Below are 15,893 nucleotides of genomic sequence, written 5' to 3'. Positions count from 1 at the left end.
CAAAGGTGGCACGACAAGGCGGGAGGGTCAGGCGCTGGGGGGGGTGGGAGGGTCGGGCGCTGGGGGGGTGGGAGGGTCGGGCGCTGGGGGAGGGGTGGGAGGGTCGGGCGCTGGGGGGGGTGGGAGGGTCAGGCGCTGGGGGAGGGGTGGGAGGGTCGGGCGCTGGGGGGGGGTGGGAGGGTCGGGCGCTGGGGGGGGGTGGTGGGAGGGTCGGGCGCTGGGGGGGGGGGGGGTGGGAGGGTCGGGCGCTGGGGGGGGGGGGGTGGGAGGGTCGGGCGCTGGGGGGGGGGGAGGGTCGGGCGCTGGGGGGGGGTGAGAGGGTCGGGCGCTGGGGGGGGTGGGAGGGTCGGGCGCTGGGGGGGGGGTGGGAGGGTCGGGCGCTGGGGGGGGGGGGTGGGAGGGTCGGGCGCTGGGGGGGTGGGGGGGAGGGTCGGGCGCTGGGGGGGGGGGGGTGGGAGGGTCGGGCGCTGGGGGGGGTGGGAGGGTCGGGCGCTGGGGGGAGGGTCGGGCGCTGGGGGCGGGGCGGGTTTTCAGATGTGATGTTAGACAAAGCCCCTCCTTGGATGCGAGACCGGTTCCTGTCCAGAATCAGGCCCTTTAGGCCACTCTCCCTCTCCATTCCCTGTCCCCTTTAATATCCCACCCACCTCCTGCCCGCTCTCCACACTCTTTAATATCCCACCCACCTCCTGCCCGCTCTCCACACTCTTTAATATCCCACCCACCTCCTGCCCGCTCTCCACACTCTTTAATATCCCACCCACCTCCTGCCCGCTCTCCACACTCTTTAATATCCCACCCACCTCCTGCCCGCTCTCCACACTCTTTAATATCCCACCCACCTCCTGCCCGCTCTCCACACTCTTTAATATCCCACCCACCTCCTGCCCGCTCTCCACACTCTTTAATATCCCACCCACCTCCTGCCCGCTCTCCACACTCTTTAATATCCCACCCACCTCCTGCCCGCTCTCCACACTCTTTAATATCCCACCCACCTCCTGCCCGCTCTCCACACTCTTTAATATCCCACCCACCTCCTGCCCGCTCTCCACACTCTTTAATATCCCACCCACCTCCTGCCCGCTCTCCACACTCTTTAATATCCCACCCACCTCCTGCCCGCTCTCCACACTCTTTAATATCCCACCCACCTCCTGCCCGCTCTCCACACTCTTTAATATCCCACCCAGTACAACCCAGTGTCCTGTATCTCTTGCCCAGGAACTGTGTGTATTGTAACCAAGATCATTGAAATTGAGCTGTCTCCGAGCCTTTGTAACTCTGTGAATATGAGCCTAGGGTCCACCTGCGTGTTTTACCCGTTTCCACCTCCTGCTGCACTGTTAGTGATCTGTGTATGTACACACCAGGGCCCCCTGCTCCATTCAAAGTATTCTGTAATAGACTGTGTCACCTCTCTTAACATTGACCTGCTCAGGAAACCTCAACAAGTGGAAGGTCTAATTTTAAACAAGGTTGGAAACTGTGGGCATGCAGATGGTGGAGGGGTGGGCCGGGGTGGGGGGTGGGGGGGCACTCCTGGAAGAGGGGCAGGGAGGGAGGGTTAGCTGAATGGACTGGATCAGTGGGGTGGGGAGGAATATTCTGCCTCTGTCCCAGCTCAGCCTGTGTGCCGATGAAAGTCCATCGTTCAGGATGACACTGAGACAGGGAGTGTGCCAGAGCAGCAACCCAGCTCATTGCCCTTAGTGCCTGGCTGGTGAGAAGCCGGGGAAAGGGGGTCATGGGGTGGGGTTGGGTGGTGGCGTGGGGAGGTGTGCAATGACGGGGCCAAGGGTGATGGTGGGAGGGTTAGATAGAGGGGCATGGGGGTAGGGGTTGTTGAGGGGACAGGGAGAGAGGGACACAGTGGGGCAGGAGTTGGTGGTACGGCTGGGGCAAGAGTGCCTGGTCAGCTGGTGTGGAGCAACCGGGGTGAGAATGACCAGAGGTCGGGGAGAGGGGCATGAGGGTGGGGGTTGTTGAGGGGACAGTGAGAGAGGGTGGGGGTTGTTGAGGGGATGGTGAGAGAGGGGGAGGGTTTGTGGTATGCCTGGGGTGAGAGGGGTTGTGGTGGGAGGGTTGTTCTTGATGGGGCCGGTTGGGGGTTTGAGGTACAGGTTGAGAGGTCACGAAGAGAGGGACTTTGTTCCAGCAATGAGTTGATGTAAATGCAGTGGGACTGATCCAGGGCATTTCGACAAGCAAATTGTTAAGCAGTTTAAGGGATTATAAAGCAAGCAGTGTGTTACACAATCCTGTGTGATTCTCCCTCTGGAGAAGGGAATGCCTGATTTCTTTCATTTCAGTCAGACAGAGGTGTATTGTGAGGATTAATCTTTGTGTTAATTTTGGAATAATAACAGCAGTGTTCCAGCGAGAGAACGTGTCTGTCACTGCCTACGATCCCAGCCTTGCTGAGGAAGGTGTTTCTGGGAGCTGTTGTGCTCTCAGCTTTTTATCAGACTGCCTCTGTCATAATCTGTGGTGGAATTAGGCAGCTTGTCAGGCCAGCACACAGTCGCACTGTTGTTCTTGGAACGAGCGTGCTGCTGAAGATGACGGCGACCCAGACTGTCTACCTCCTGTTCTCGGCGCTTTGCCTCACTCTCCTATTCTTTGCCCTGGCATACTACACCTACTGGTAAGGGGCAGCAGCAACCAGCCTGGCTCCAGAGGAACGACACTACCATAAACACTGGGGTACAGTACTGGTGGGGTCAAGTCTGTCACTGTATAACACTGGGGTACAGTACTGGTGGGGTCAAGTCTGTCACTGTATAACACTGGGGTACAGTACTGGTGGGGAAAGGTCTGTCACTGTATAACACTGGGGTACAGTACTGGTGGGGACAGGTCTGTCACTGTATAACACTGGGGTACAGTACTGGTGGGTCAAGTCTGCTCTGTATAACACTGGGGTACAGTACTGGTGGGGACAGGTCTGTCACTATAACACTGGGGTACAGTACTGGTGGGGACAGGTCTGTCACTGTATAACACTGGGGTACAGTACTGGTGGGGACGGGTCTGTCACTGTATAACACTGGGGTACAGTACTGGTGGGGACGGGTCTGTCACTGTATAACACTGGGGTACAGTACTGGTGGGGACAGGTCTGTCACTGTATAACACTGGGGAACAGTACTGGTGGGGACAGGTCTGTCACTGTATAACACTGGTACAGTACTGGTGGGGACGGGTCAGTCACTGTATAACACTGGGGTACAGTACTGGTGGGGACAGGTCTGTCACTGTATAACACTGGGGTACAGTACTGGTGCATCAGGCCTGTCACTGTATAACACTGGGGTACAGTACTGGTGGGTCAGGTCTGTCACTGTATAACACTGGGGTACAGTACTGGTGGGGACAGGTCTGTCACTGTATAACACTGGGGTACAGTACTGGTGGGGACAGGTCTGTCACTGTATAACACTGGGGAACAGTACTGGTGGGGACAGGTCTGTCACTGTATAACACTGGTACAGTACTGGTGGGGACAGGTCTGTCACTGTATAACACTGGGGTACAGTACTGGTGGGGACGGGTCTGTCACTGTATAACACTGGGGTACAGTACTGGTGCATCAGGCCTGTCACTGTATAACACTGGGGTACAGTACTGGTGGGGACAGGTCTGTCACTGTATAACACTGGGGTACAGTACTGGTGGGGACAGGTCTGTCACTGTATAACACTGGGGTACAGTACTGGTGGGGACGGGTCTGTCACTGTATAACACGGGTACAGTACTGGTGGGGACAGGTCTGTCCCTGTATAACACTGGGGAACAGTACTGGTGGGGACAGGTCTGTCCCTGTATAACACGGGTACAGTACTGGTGCATCAGGTCTGTCACTGTATAACACTGGGGTACAGTACTGGTGGGGACGGGTCTGTCACTGTATAACACTGGGGTACAGTACTGGTGGGGACAGGTCTGTCACTGTATAACACGGGTACAGTACTGGTGCATCAGGTCTGTCACTGTATAACACTGGGGTACAGTACTGGTGGGGACGGGTCTGTCACTGTATAACACTGGGGTACAGTACTGGTGGGGACGGGCCTGTCACTGTATAACACTGGGGTACAACACTGGTGGGGACGGGTCTGTCACTGTATAACACTGGGGTACAGTACTGGTGGGGACAGGTCTGTCACTGTATAACACTGGTACAGTACTGGTGGGGACAGGTCTGTCACTGTATAACACTGGGGTACAGTACTGGTGGGGCCAGGTCTGTCACTGTATAAAACAAAAACAGAATTACCTGGAAAAACTCAGCAGGTCTGGCAGCATCGGTGGAGAAGAAAAGAGTCGACGTTTCGGGTCCAGATGACCCGTCAGCAGAACTGTTGAAGGGTCATCTGGACTCGAAACGTCGACTCTTTTCTTCTCCACCGATGCTGCCAGACCTGCTGAGTTTTTCCAGGTAATTCTGTTTTTGTTTTGGATTTCCAGCATCCGCAGTAGTTTTTTGTTTTTATATCTCTGTCACTGTATAACACTGGGGTACAGTACTGGTGGGGACGGGTCTGTCCCTGTATAACACTGGGGTACAGTACTGGTGGGGACAGGTCTGTCACTGTATAACACGGGTACAGTACTGATGGGGACGGGTCTGTCACTGTATAACACTGGGGTACAGTACTGGTGGGGACGGGTCTGTCACTGTATAACACTGGGGTACAGTACTGGTGAGGTCCCTAGCCAAGATAATTTTTTGGGTGTTGATCCGGTAACACAATGTGATGCAGTGAACTGATTTCTCTAAAGAATGATTACTTTATTTTAAAGCAAACAGTTCTATAAGGATTGCTCAGTGAATGAAGAGCAGTAGCTGCTAAGGTTTGGATTGCGATGATTTGAAATGGAGTATCGGTGATGTGGCAGTGTGATTACTGACTCCTGCACCCTGCCCTTTGTTCTTTGACTTCAGTATTACTGGGCTGAGGTGATCAGCTGATTGGTGAAAATCCAGAGTTTGGAATGAGCCCTGGTATAATTCATTTGCCCTTGTACAAAGGTCATTGTTACGTAGCTGTCACTGTGGCTGAACTTTCTGACTGATAGCTGAGTATTGTAAGCTGAACATCTGAAATTGCACTGTAATAGTTCTTTTCTTGAAGGAGTATTGTTCCTATGTGAGTCCACAGCATCTTCAGGGATGTGGACAATCCCTGTTTGCCTGTCCTTCAGTGGATGAGGAATGCTGGCCCTCAGATCCCTGATCTCATCCAGCTGATATGTGCTAACATCAGAATGACTTCATGCCTCCTGGCTAACGTGTCAGCTGTGTGTCCTTGACTGATGTCTCACCCTCGAGATTGTAACCATATAATAATGTGTTACGCCTGAAAATGGGCAGATTAGAGAACAAGGACATGGGCCAATCTGCCAGCTTCTGGTCAACTGCTGTTTGTCTCTGCTGGGCTCGACAGATCCAACTGAAGGTGACAGCTGGCTCAGCGGTGACTGTGAGGATTGAAAAGCTGTGCAAGCTCAGGCTTGTTTCCCCTATGCAGGTATTGGCACTTCTTATTGCTCTCTGAGCGGCCTCTCTGTGCAGGGGTTCAGGCCTCTCTGTGCAGGGGTTCAGGCCTCTCTGTGCAGGGGTTCAGGCCTCTCTGTGCAGGGGTTCAGGCCTCTCTGTGCAGGGGTTCAGGCCTCTCTGTGCAGGGGTTCAGGCCTCTCTGTGCAGGGGTTCAGGCCTCTCTGTGCAGGGGTTCAGGCCCCCCTCCGGTTCTTGTTTGGTGTTTGAGATGTTGCCATGCAGTGTCCCAGTGACTAGGTGGAGTACAGATGTTTATACAGGCACTCCCTGACCTGTATCAGCTCGCTCAGCATCAACTGTTATTGGCTGGATGTTTACATGTTCCTCTGCAGGGACTGAGCCTCGTTAAACCTGCTCCTGAGTGATTTAAAACCTGCACTCTTTTTCACTGTCTCTCGCCCTGTCATGCTTCTTCTGGTGAAACCTGGCCCAGCCCCTCTGTCACAGCTCGTGCTGTTTGATGTCACGTCCTTTGTGAAACATGAGGATAGCAGAGACCAGAGACTGCACTGGGGGCTCTGTTCAGGCACTGGCCTGTATCTGGCCCATGTACAATGCAGCAATGTGCTGCCTTGGAGCAGTGCTGACTAGTAGAAGGATCAGTAACTATGGCTGCTGCAATCTTTGATATCTGCATGCGCGTGGTTTGAACAGTCACTTACCCTATAGGACTTTGTCTCTGTGTGGGTGGGCAGTTCATTGAGTTAACTAACATTAGATTGTGTCGTCCTACATTTCCAGGACAACCAGTGCTTTTTATATAGAACGTGTGACTGTATAGCAGAGTGTATGTATTCTGAGCAGTGATATGATCTTGCTATGTTCGTGTGGTCATCCTCCAGCAACACTCTCACTGTTATTTCCTGCAGTGCAGGTTTCATCCTGCTCTGGGTCTGACTCTTCTGTATTAGCACACAGTGCAGAACGAGAGTGCTTGGAGTCTCTGTCTGTGTGGGTACCTGGACTGGTCTCTGTAGACTGTGGTTATCCTCCGGAACCCAGACTTTTCTGGTACAATCTCATCGAAGCAGGAGGAGGCCATTTAGCCCATCGAGACTGTTCTAATATTCAGAGAGACTGTGGCTGATCTAGGTCAGTAGTTGCAAGCAGTCAGGGCTTTTTGTAAGTGTGACCACTGGGCCTGTGATGTTCATCGTGCCTTCTGAACTGTTTTAAGACTGGACTAAAACTCACCTTCACCTTCTTCCGACCCTACTGTGCAGAATCTGCCAGCAGCAATATTCTGCCTAACATCATTCCACATGTGGAGAGACTGTCCTGTGCTGTCTCTGAGGTGAAGCATTGCTTGGGAACTGGCTGACCATCAGCACTGCTGGTTATTCAGGCTGATTGCATGTGCAAGTGCACTACAATCTACGCTAAAGTCAGCCTAACATTAGTCATGGGAAAACTTTTTGAGATAACAGTCTGGGTCAGAATTAATTTCTGCTTGGAATTATATGGGTTAATAAATAAAAGTCAGCACAGACTTGTTAACGGCAAATAGTGCTGGAAATACTGAATGACAGCATCAGTGGAGAGAGAAACAGTTTCTGACCTTTCATCAGAGTGAGGAAATGACCGAGATGGAAAAGGTTTTGAGCAAGGGCTGGGTGGCACCTGGACAAAAGGAAGGTCTGTGATTGGTCAAAGACAGGTGAGATTGAATGACAGAAGAGTTAGTCTTCCAGTCTTCTTTGAGTTAGGCTCAAAACAGCAGAAGCCCTAGAGGAGTATAGAATGTGTAGGGGGGATCTTAAAAAGGAAATTAGGAGAACAAAAAGGGGGCATGAAAAAACATTGGCAGGTAAAATAAAGGAAAATCCAAAGTTATTTTACAAGTACATTAAGAGTAGGAGGATAACTAGGGAAAGAGTAGGGCCCATTAAGGACCATAGTGGTAATTTGTGTGTGGAGCTGGAAGACTTAGGTAGGGTTCTAAATGAATACTTTGTGTCGGTGTTCACAAGTGAGGGGGACGATGTGGGTATGGAAATCGGGCAGAAGGACTGTGCTATAATTAAAGAAATTGGCATAGAAAGGGAGGAGGTTCTAAGTAGTCTGGCAGGCTTAAAAGTAGATCAACCTCCAGGCCCGGATGAAATGTATCCCAGGCTGTTGAGTGAGGCAAGGGAGGAGATAGCAGGGGCACTGGCAATAATTTTCAATGCTTCTCTGGCCACAGTAGAGATGCTAGAGGACTGGAGGACAGCCAATGTGGTACTGTTATTCAAGAAGGGAGGAAGGGATAAACCAGGGAACTACAGGCCAGTCAGTCTAACCTCAGTGGTGGGGAAACTATTGGAAGCAATCCTGAGGGACAGAATTAATCTACACTTGGAGAGGCAGGGATTAATCAAGGACAGTCAGCATGGTTTTGTTAAGGGGAGGTCATGTCTGACCAATTTGATTGAATTTTTCGAAGAGGTGACCAGGTGTGTAGATGAGGGCAATGCATTTGACGTAGTCTACTTGGACTTCAGCAAGGCTTTTAGGTGCTGCATGGGAGACTGATAATGTCCCTCTCACTTGTGAACACCAACGCAAAGTATATATTTAGAACCCTACCTACGTCTTCCAGCTCCACACACAAATTACCACTATGGTCCTTAATGGGTCCTACTCTTTCCCTAGTTATCCTCTTACTCTTAATGTACTTGTAAAATAATTTTGGATTTTCCTTTATTTTACCTGCCAATGTTTTTTCAAGCCCCCTTTTTGCTCTCCTAATTTCCTTTTTAAGTTCCCTACACATTCTATACTCCTTGAGGGCTTCCGCTGTTAGAGTTAGAAGACTAACTCTTCTGTCATTCAATCTCACCTGTCTTTGACCCAATCACAGACCATGGGACCCAAGGCAATTTGGCAAATTGGATCCAAAATTGGCTGAGTGGCAGGAAGCAGAGGGTGATGGTCGAGGGGTGTTTTTGTGACTGGATGCCTGTGTCCAATGGGGTTCCACAAGGATCGGTGTTGGGTCCCTTGCTGTTTGTGGTATATATAAACAATTTAGACTTGAATGTAGGAGGGTTGATCAGTAAGTTCACAGAGGACACGAAAATTGGTGTGGTGGTAAATAATGAGGAGGATAGCCTTAGATTACAGGAGGATATAGATGGGCTGGTCAGATGGGCTGATCAGTGGCAAATGGAATTTAATCCGGTTAAGTGTGGGGTGATGTACTTGGGCAGAACAAACAAGGCACGGGAATATATGATGAATGGTAGGACCCTGGGAAGTACCAAGGATCAGAGGGACCTTGGTGTGCATGTCCACCGGTCCCTTAAGGTAGGGGACAGGTAGATAAGGTGGTTAAGAAGTCATATGGGATACTTGCCTTTATTAGCCGAGGCATAGAATATAATAGCAGGGAGGTTATGCTGGAACTGTATAAAACACTGGTTAGGCCACAGCTAGAGTATTGTGTGCAGTTCTGGAATCCGCATTATAGGAAGGATGTGATTGCACTAGAGAGAGTGCAGAGGAGATTTACCAGGTTGTTGCCTTGGCTGGAGAGTTTTAGTTATGAGGAGAGATTGGATAGACTAGGGTTATTTTCCCTGGAACAGAGGAGATTGAGGGGGAACATGATTGAAGTGTATAAAATTGAGGGGCATAGATAGAGTAGGCAGGAAGGAACTTTTCCCCTTGGTGGAGGGATCAATAACCAGGGGGCATAGATTTAAGGTAAGGAACAGGGGGTTTAGAGGGGATGTGAGGAAGAATTGTTTCACCCAGAGGGTGTTGGGAACCTGGAACTCACTGCCTGAAAGGGTGGTCGAGGCTGTTAACTGGTTGGCAGACAGGAAACAAAGAGTAGGACTAAACGAATCTTTTTCTGAATGGCAGGCAGTGACTAGTGGGATACCGCAGGGATCGGTGCTGGGACCCCAGCTATTCACAATATATATTAATGATTTAGATGAGGGAATTAAATGTAATATCTCCAAATTTTCAGATGACACAAAGCTGGGTGGGAGGGTGAGCTGTGAGGAGGATGCAGAGATGCTTCAGTGTGATTTGGACAAGCTAAGTGAGTGGGCGAATACATGGCAGATGCAGTATAATGTGGATAAATGTGAGGTTATCCGCTTTGGTAGCAAAAACAGGAAGGCAGATTATTATCTGAATGGCTATAAATTGAGAGAGGGGAATGTGCAACGAGACCTGGGTGTCCTCGTACACCAGTCACTGAAGGTAAGTATACAGGTGCAGCAGGCGGTAAAGAAGGCAAATGGTATGTTGGCCTTCATAGCCAGAGGATTCGAGTACAGGAGCAGGGATGTCTTGCTGCAAATGTACAGGGCCTTGGTGAGACCACACCTGGAATATTGTGTGCAGTTTTGGTCTCCTTATCTGAGGAAGGATGTACTTGTTATAGAGGGATTGCAGCGAAGGTTTACCAGACTGATTCCTGGGATGGCGGGACTGACATGAGGAGAGATTGAGTCGGTTAGGATTATATTTGCTGGAGTTCAGAAGAATGAGGGGGGATCTCATAGAAACCTATAAAATTCTAACAGGACTAGACAGGGTAGCTGCAGGAAGGATGTTCCCGATGGTGGGCGAGTCCAGAATCAGGGGTCACAGTCTCAGGATATGGGGTAGACCATTTAGGACTGAGATGAGGAGAAATTTCTTCACCCAGAGAGTGGTGAGCCTGTGGAATTCGCTACCACAGAAAGTAGTTGAGACCAAAACATTGTATGTTTTCAAGAAGGAGTTAGATATAGCTCTTGGGGCGAAAGGGATCAAAGGATATGGGGAGAAAGTGGGAGCAGGCTATTGAGTTGGATGATCAGCCATGATCATAATGAATGGCGGAGCAGGCTCGAAGGGCTGAATGGCCTATTCCTGCTCTTATCTTGTGTTTCTATGTAAACCCTCATAACATTTAAGAAGTATTTGGACGTGCACTTGCGATGCCATGGCATACAAGGCTATGGGCCTAGTACTGGGAAATGGGATTACAATAGTTAGGTACTTGTTTGACCAGCACAGACTCGATGGGCCAAAGGGCCTTTTTCTGTGCTGTCGACCTCTCTGACTGTATGACCATGAGCACAGCATGGATATAAAATTAGTTAAGAGACAAAAAGCAGAGAGCAATTAGTGGGATAGTTGAACTGTTTGTTGGGACCATTTCTCTTTTTGATCTGTATTAATAACCTAAACCTGGCTACACAGGTACAAAAACAGAAAATGCTGGAAAAGCTCAATAGGTCTAACAGCATATGTGGAGAGAATAACAGAGTTAATATTTCGAGTCTGTGTGACCCTTCTTCAGAGATGATGCAGGTTATAAATAGTAACAGACTTCAGGAGGATGTGGGCTGGTAAATGGTCAGACACATAGCAGATTAAATTTCTTAGAGAAGTGTGGAGCATAAACACCAACGTAGACTGCACTGAAGACTCCATGAAGTGATGCATATTGGCAGGTGGAATGAGGAGATCCTAAACTAAAAGAATCATTTGAAAGGTGGCGAAGGGACAGTCATGAAGGTGGAAGGGTAAGTTGAGAAAGTGGATAAACAGACATAGAGGATCATTAGCTTTTTAAATAGATGCACCCACTGCAAAAGCAAGCAAATTATGGTAAACCTTTATAAAATGCTGGCTTAACCTCAGAGTGTTGTCTGAGCACCACGCTTCAAGAAGGATGTCAAGGTTTTTGAGATGGCGTGCTGAAGGTTTACTAGAATGGGATGAGGGACTTCAGTTATGTGGAGAGACTGGAGAAGTTTGGATTAAGAGGAGGTTGTTCCTATATATACAACTTATGGAGATTGAACAAAACCTGGCAACTATCTACCAGTTGGCTGAATGTTAGTGATAGGAAAAAAACTGGAGTCTACATATGAACAAGAAGCAGGAATAGGCCATTCAGCCCCTCGAGCCTGCTCTGCCATTTAATTTCATGGCTGATCTGATAGTTCCCTGAAATCTGCATCTCGCCTACCCCCGATAGCCTATCACCCCCTTGCTTACCAAGAATCTATCCAGCTCTGCCTTAAAAATATTCAAAAACTCTGCTTCCACCACCTTCTCAGGAAGAGAGTTCCAAAGATTCTCAACCCTCACCTCTATTATAAGAGGTGATAGATGAGCATCTAGAGACAGAAAATATAATTTAAAATATTCATGATACTGAAAGGCTAAAAATCCTGTTTAACCTGATAGAACTCTTTAAAAGAATTCTAATGGAGCAGGTATAAGTAATGCAGTCGATGTCATACTTGCCTTCAATAAGGCACCACATGGTTAAGGAGTGGCTGAAATGGCTGGATCAATAGAAAGCAGACAGTAAGAGTAAAGGGTAGTTATTCAGATTGAAGCAAGCTCAAAAATGATGTTCCACAAGAATGGCCAGTATTGGAACCACTGTTTTTGCTAATTTACATTAATGATTTAAATTTAGGAATAAACAAATCAGTATAAAGGTTAGCAGATGATACCATTCTGGGGGTTATAGCTAACACTGAGGAAGAATGACGACATAATACAGGAAGCCATTAGAAAACTTGCAGACCGGGCAGGTAAGTGGCAAATGAAGTTTAACATGGATAAATGTGGGGTGATGCACTTTGGTGAGAAACACAGAAATTTCACTTAACCTTAAAAAATGAGAAACTGAATGGAGTAGAAGAGCAAAGGGATTTGGGTAAATAAATCACTAAAAGCAGCATGGCAGGTTAACGGAACAATTAAAATGCTAACAAAGCTCTGGGACTCATTTCTCAGATATAAAATTCAAAAGTAGTGAAGTCATGTTAAACTGGTTATGATCCAGTGAGGCTGCTCTTTGAGTACTGCGCAAAGTTCTGGTCTCCATATTATAAAAGGACAGAAAGGGCTGGAGAAAGATTTACACGGCTGGTACCAGAACTGAGAGATTACAACAATTGGGAAAGATTGAACAAAAAGGAGCTTTTCCCTCAGAAAAGAGGAGTTGGAGGAGACCTGATCGAGGCCTTTAAAACTGGGTAGATATGGGGGGAATGTTCCATCTTGTGGGAGAATCCGAGATTAGGGTGATAAACACAGGATAGTTGCAAATCAATCCAATAGGGAAATAAAGAGAAATTCCTCAGAGTGGTTAGAATGTGAAATTTGTTACCACAGGAAGCAAACAGCTTTGATGTTTTGAAAAGGAATCTAGATGAATACATGAGAGAAAAGGGAATAGAAAGAGATGCTGAAAGGCTGGGATAAGGGAGGTGGGAGGGGAGGAGACTGGTGTGGCGTACAAAGCCCAACACAGAATCGTTGGACTGAATAGCCTGTTTCTATACTGTATTAGTTTTAATCTTCCACAAATATTCTCAGGGTACAGTAACAAGGAGGTTATGTAATCCAGAGGCCTCTCCAGCCGCGCGGTGATGGCCCCTTCCAGAACTGAGGGCATCCTGGCTAAGTTTGCAGATGATACAAAAATAGGTGGAGGGACAGGTAGTATTGAGGAGGTGGGGAGGCTGCAGAAGGATTTGGACAGATTAGGAGAATGGGTAAAGAAGTGGCAGATGGAATACAATGTGGGGAAGTGTGAGGTCATGCACTTTGGTAGGAAGAATAGAGGCATAGACTATTTTCTAAATGGGGAGAGAATTCAGAAACCTTGAGTGCAAAGGGACTTGGGAGTCCTAGTCCAGGATTCTCTTAAGGTTAACTTGCAGGTTGAGTCGGTAGTTAGGAAGGCAAATGCAATGTTGGCATTTATTTTGAGAGGGCTAGAATATAAAAGCAGGGATGTGCTGCTGAGGCTTTATAAGGCTCTGGTCAGACCACATTTAGAATATTGTGAGCAATTTTGGGCCCCGTATCTCAGGAAGTATGTTCTGACCCTGGAGAGGGTCCAGAGGAGGTTCACGAGAACGATCCCAGGAATGTAAGGCTTAACATATGAGGAACGTTTGAGGACTCTGGGTCTATACTCGATGGAGTTTAGAAGGATGAGGGGGGATCTGATTAAAACTTACAGAATACTGAAAGGCCTGGATAGCGTGGACGTGGGGAAGATGTTTCCATTAGTAGGAGAGACTAGGACCCGAGGGCACAGCCTCAGATTAAAGGGAAGACCTTTTAGAACAGAGATGAGGAGAAACTTCTTTAGCCAGAGAGTGGTGAATCTATGGAATTCATTGCCACAGAAGGCTGTGGAGGCCAGGTCATTGAGTGTATTTAAGACCGAGATAGATAGGTTCTTGATTGGTAAGGGGATCAAAGGTTACGGGGAGAAGGCGGGAGAATGGGGTTGAGAAACTTATCAGCCATGATTGAATGGCGGAGCAGACTCGATGGGCCGAATGGCCTAATTTCTGCTCCTATGCCTTATGGTCTTATGGCCCTTCCAGCCGCATGGTGCTGACCTGTGCTTAAGTCTTTGGAATGGGGTTTGACCCCACAACCTTGTGACCCAGAGTGGAGTGCTGCCACTCAGTTCACAACCTCCAACACTGAGAAACAAAGAATAGATCCTCATCCCCCTCCGCATCCCCTTGTCGTGGGCTCTTCTGCAGCTGACAGCATGTTGCTCCTGCCGATGCCTTGATTATCCAGTACAGAAATTTGTTCAGGAAGGATTTGCTGAATGTGCTAGCGACAAGGCTCCATTATTGGGAGCTTAGCCTCCTGTTGCTTAGCAACATTCTGACTGTTTTGTACAGTTTCTTTTCGCTCAGTCTTTATTTAAACCCTAGACAGGGAGCAATGCAGAAAATATTACTGCAGGTGATGATCACCAGTTAAAACACGAGGTTGGCTTTGAATTCCGTGAAACAGGTTGCATCTGTCCTGGACTAAATCCAATTCTTCACCACCAGTTATGTTTACACAATAACATTCACTGAGAGGCCGGCCATGAGGTGTGACAATTTTGTATTTATCCTCATGTTACGATGTGGTTCCAGCTATTTGGAAGGCTGCTGCTCTCACACAATACTAATTTACCAGGTCTTGATTGTTTTAATCAGCCACTAAGAATCTCTCTCTGAAGGGAAGCAGTGCTTTCTGCTGGAGCCTGATTAATCCTGGTTAGACTTTATTCTTTATTGGTTCTCAAATCCTTTTGATTTATATCCTACTTCAAAATTGAGTCTTTATTTTAAGCTGTCAAACATGTGTAACAATTTTCTTGTTACAGCACAGAGAATTGCTCCACAATGATACTCAGAAGCAGGATGTATTGTTGTTTTTATCCATGTACAGAAAGTTTGCAAGAGTGTGTGCTTGTGCGTGAACCCGTACTCACTGAGCGTGCGCGCGCTCCCTCTCTCGCGGACGCTGCGCGGACGCGGGCACTGTCAAGCATAAGAAATAGGAGTAGGCCATTCAGCCCCTTGAACCTACTTCACCATTCAATATTATCATGGCTGAACTTGGGCTTCAACCCCACTCTCCTGCCCGCTCCCCATATCCCTTGATTGCCTGAGACCAATAATCTGTCTATCCTTTAATGTATTCAACGATGGATCATCCGCAACCCTCTGGGATAGAGAATTCCCAAGATTCACAACGCTCTGAGTGAAGCAATTCCTCCTGATCTCAATCCTAAATGATTGGTCCCTTATCCTGAGACTCTGCCCCTGTTTTCTAGATTCCCTGAGCAGCAGAAACAATCTGTGTCTACCCTATCAAACCAGGAAGAATTTTGGATGTGTCTGCTACATGAGCCTGATTTTTCTGTGGATGAATGATGGAGCATTTTGTTCCAGAGGGGATGTGGAGGGAAGGGAGGTGGCATATGCTAGCTATGGAAGAGCTTGTAAATGAGAAACTGGAAGACTGGCTGCTAGCGGAGATCCTTGGAACAGTAAAGGCCATCCATCCTCTCGAGCCAGTTCCACCATTCGATTTGATTGTAGCTGATCTGTGCCATTCTTTTACCCAACAAAAATCTATCAGTCCCCATCTTTAAGTTTTCATTTAACCCCCACCGTCAACAGCTTTTTGGGAGATTTCCACTCCATTTTTACTTATTCTTCCACAGGATGTGGGCTTCGCTGGCTGGGCCAGCATTTGTTACCCATCCCTAGTTGCCCTTGAGAAGGTGGTGGTGAGCTGCCTTCTTGAACCGCTACAGTCCATGTGGTGTGGGTACACCCACAGAGCTGTTAGGAAGGGAGTTCCAGGATTTTGACCCAGCGACAGTGAAGGAACTGCCGATATATTTCCAAGTCAGGAAAGTGAATGACTTGGAGGGGAACTTCCAGGTGGTGGTGTTCCCATGTATCTGCTGCCCTTGTCCTTCTAGATGGTAGTGGTTGTGGGTTTGGAAGGTGCTGTCAAAGGAGACTTGGTGAGTTCCTGCAGTGCATCTTGTAGATGGTAC

At 48.3% G+C, this 15,893-nt stretch overlaps 1 protein-coding gene across 2 annotated transcripts in view; it reads left to right on the top strand.

Annotated features, from left to right (window-relative positions):
• The first annotated feature begins 2,542 nt into the window (after positions 1-2,542).
• LOC144691861 (1-acyl-sn-glycerol-3-phosphate acyltransferase gamma-like) overlaps positions 2,543-15,893 on the top strand; it is a 40,424-nt gene continuing 27,073 nt past the window's right edge. The window contains exon 1 of one of the 2 annotated variants that reach the window (XM_078560432.1): positions 2,543-2,647. The gene's annotated coding sequence lies outside the window, so the exon portion shown is untranslated. Of the gene's footprint in view, positions 2,648-5,371; positions 5,535-15,893 lie in introns of those variants that run through there. The other variant, XM_078560431.1, reaches the window with a different exon arrangement.

Source organism: Cetorhinus maximus, chromosome 16 (genome assembly GCF_964194155.1).
Source record: "Cetorhinus maximus chromosome 16, sCetMax3.hap1.1, whole genome shotgun sequence".
In the NCBI taxonomy this organism is placed as follows: domain Eukaryota; kingdom Metazoa; phylum Chordata; class Chondrichthyes; order Lamniformes; family Cetorhinidae; genus Cetorhinus; species Cetorhinus maximus.
The sequence above is the reverse complement of the archived record's forward strand: the minus strand, read 5'-3'. Positions and strand labels throughout refer to the sequence as shown.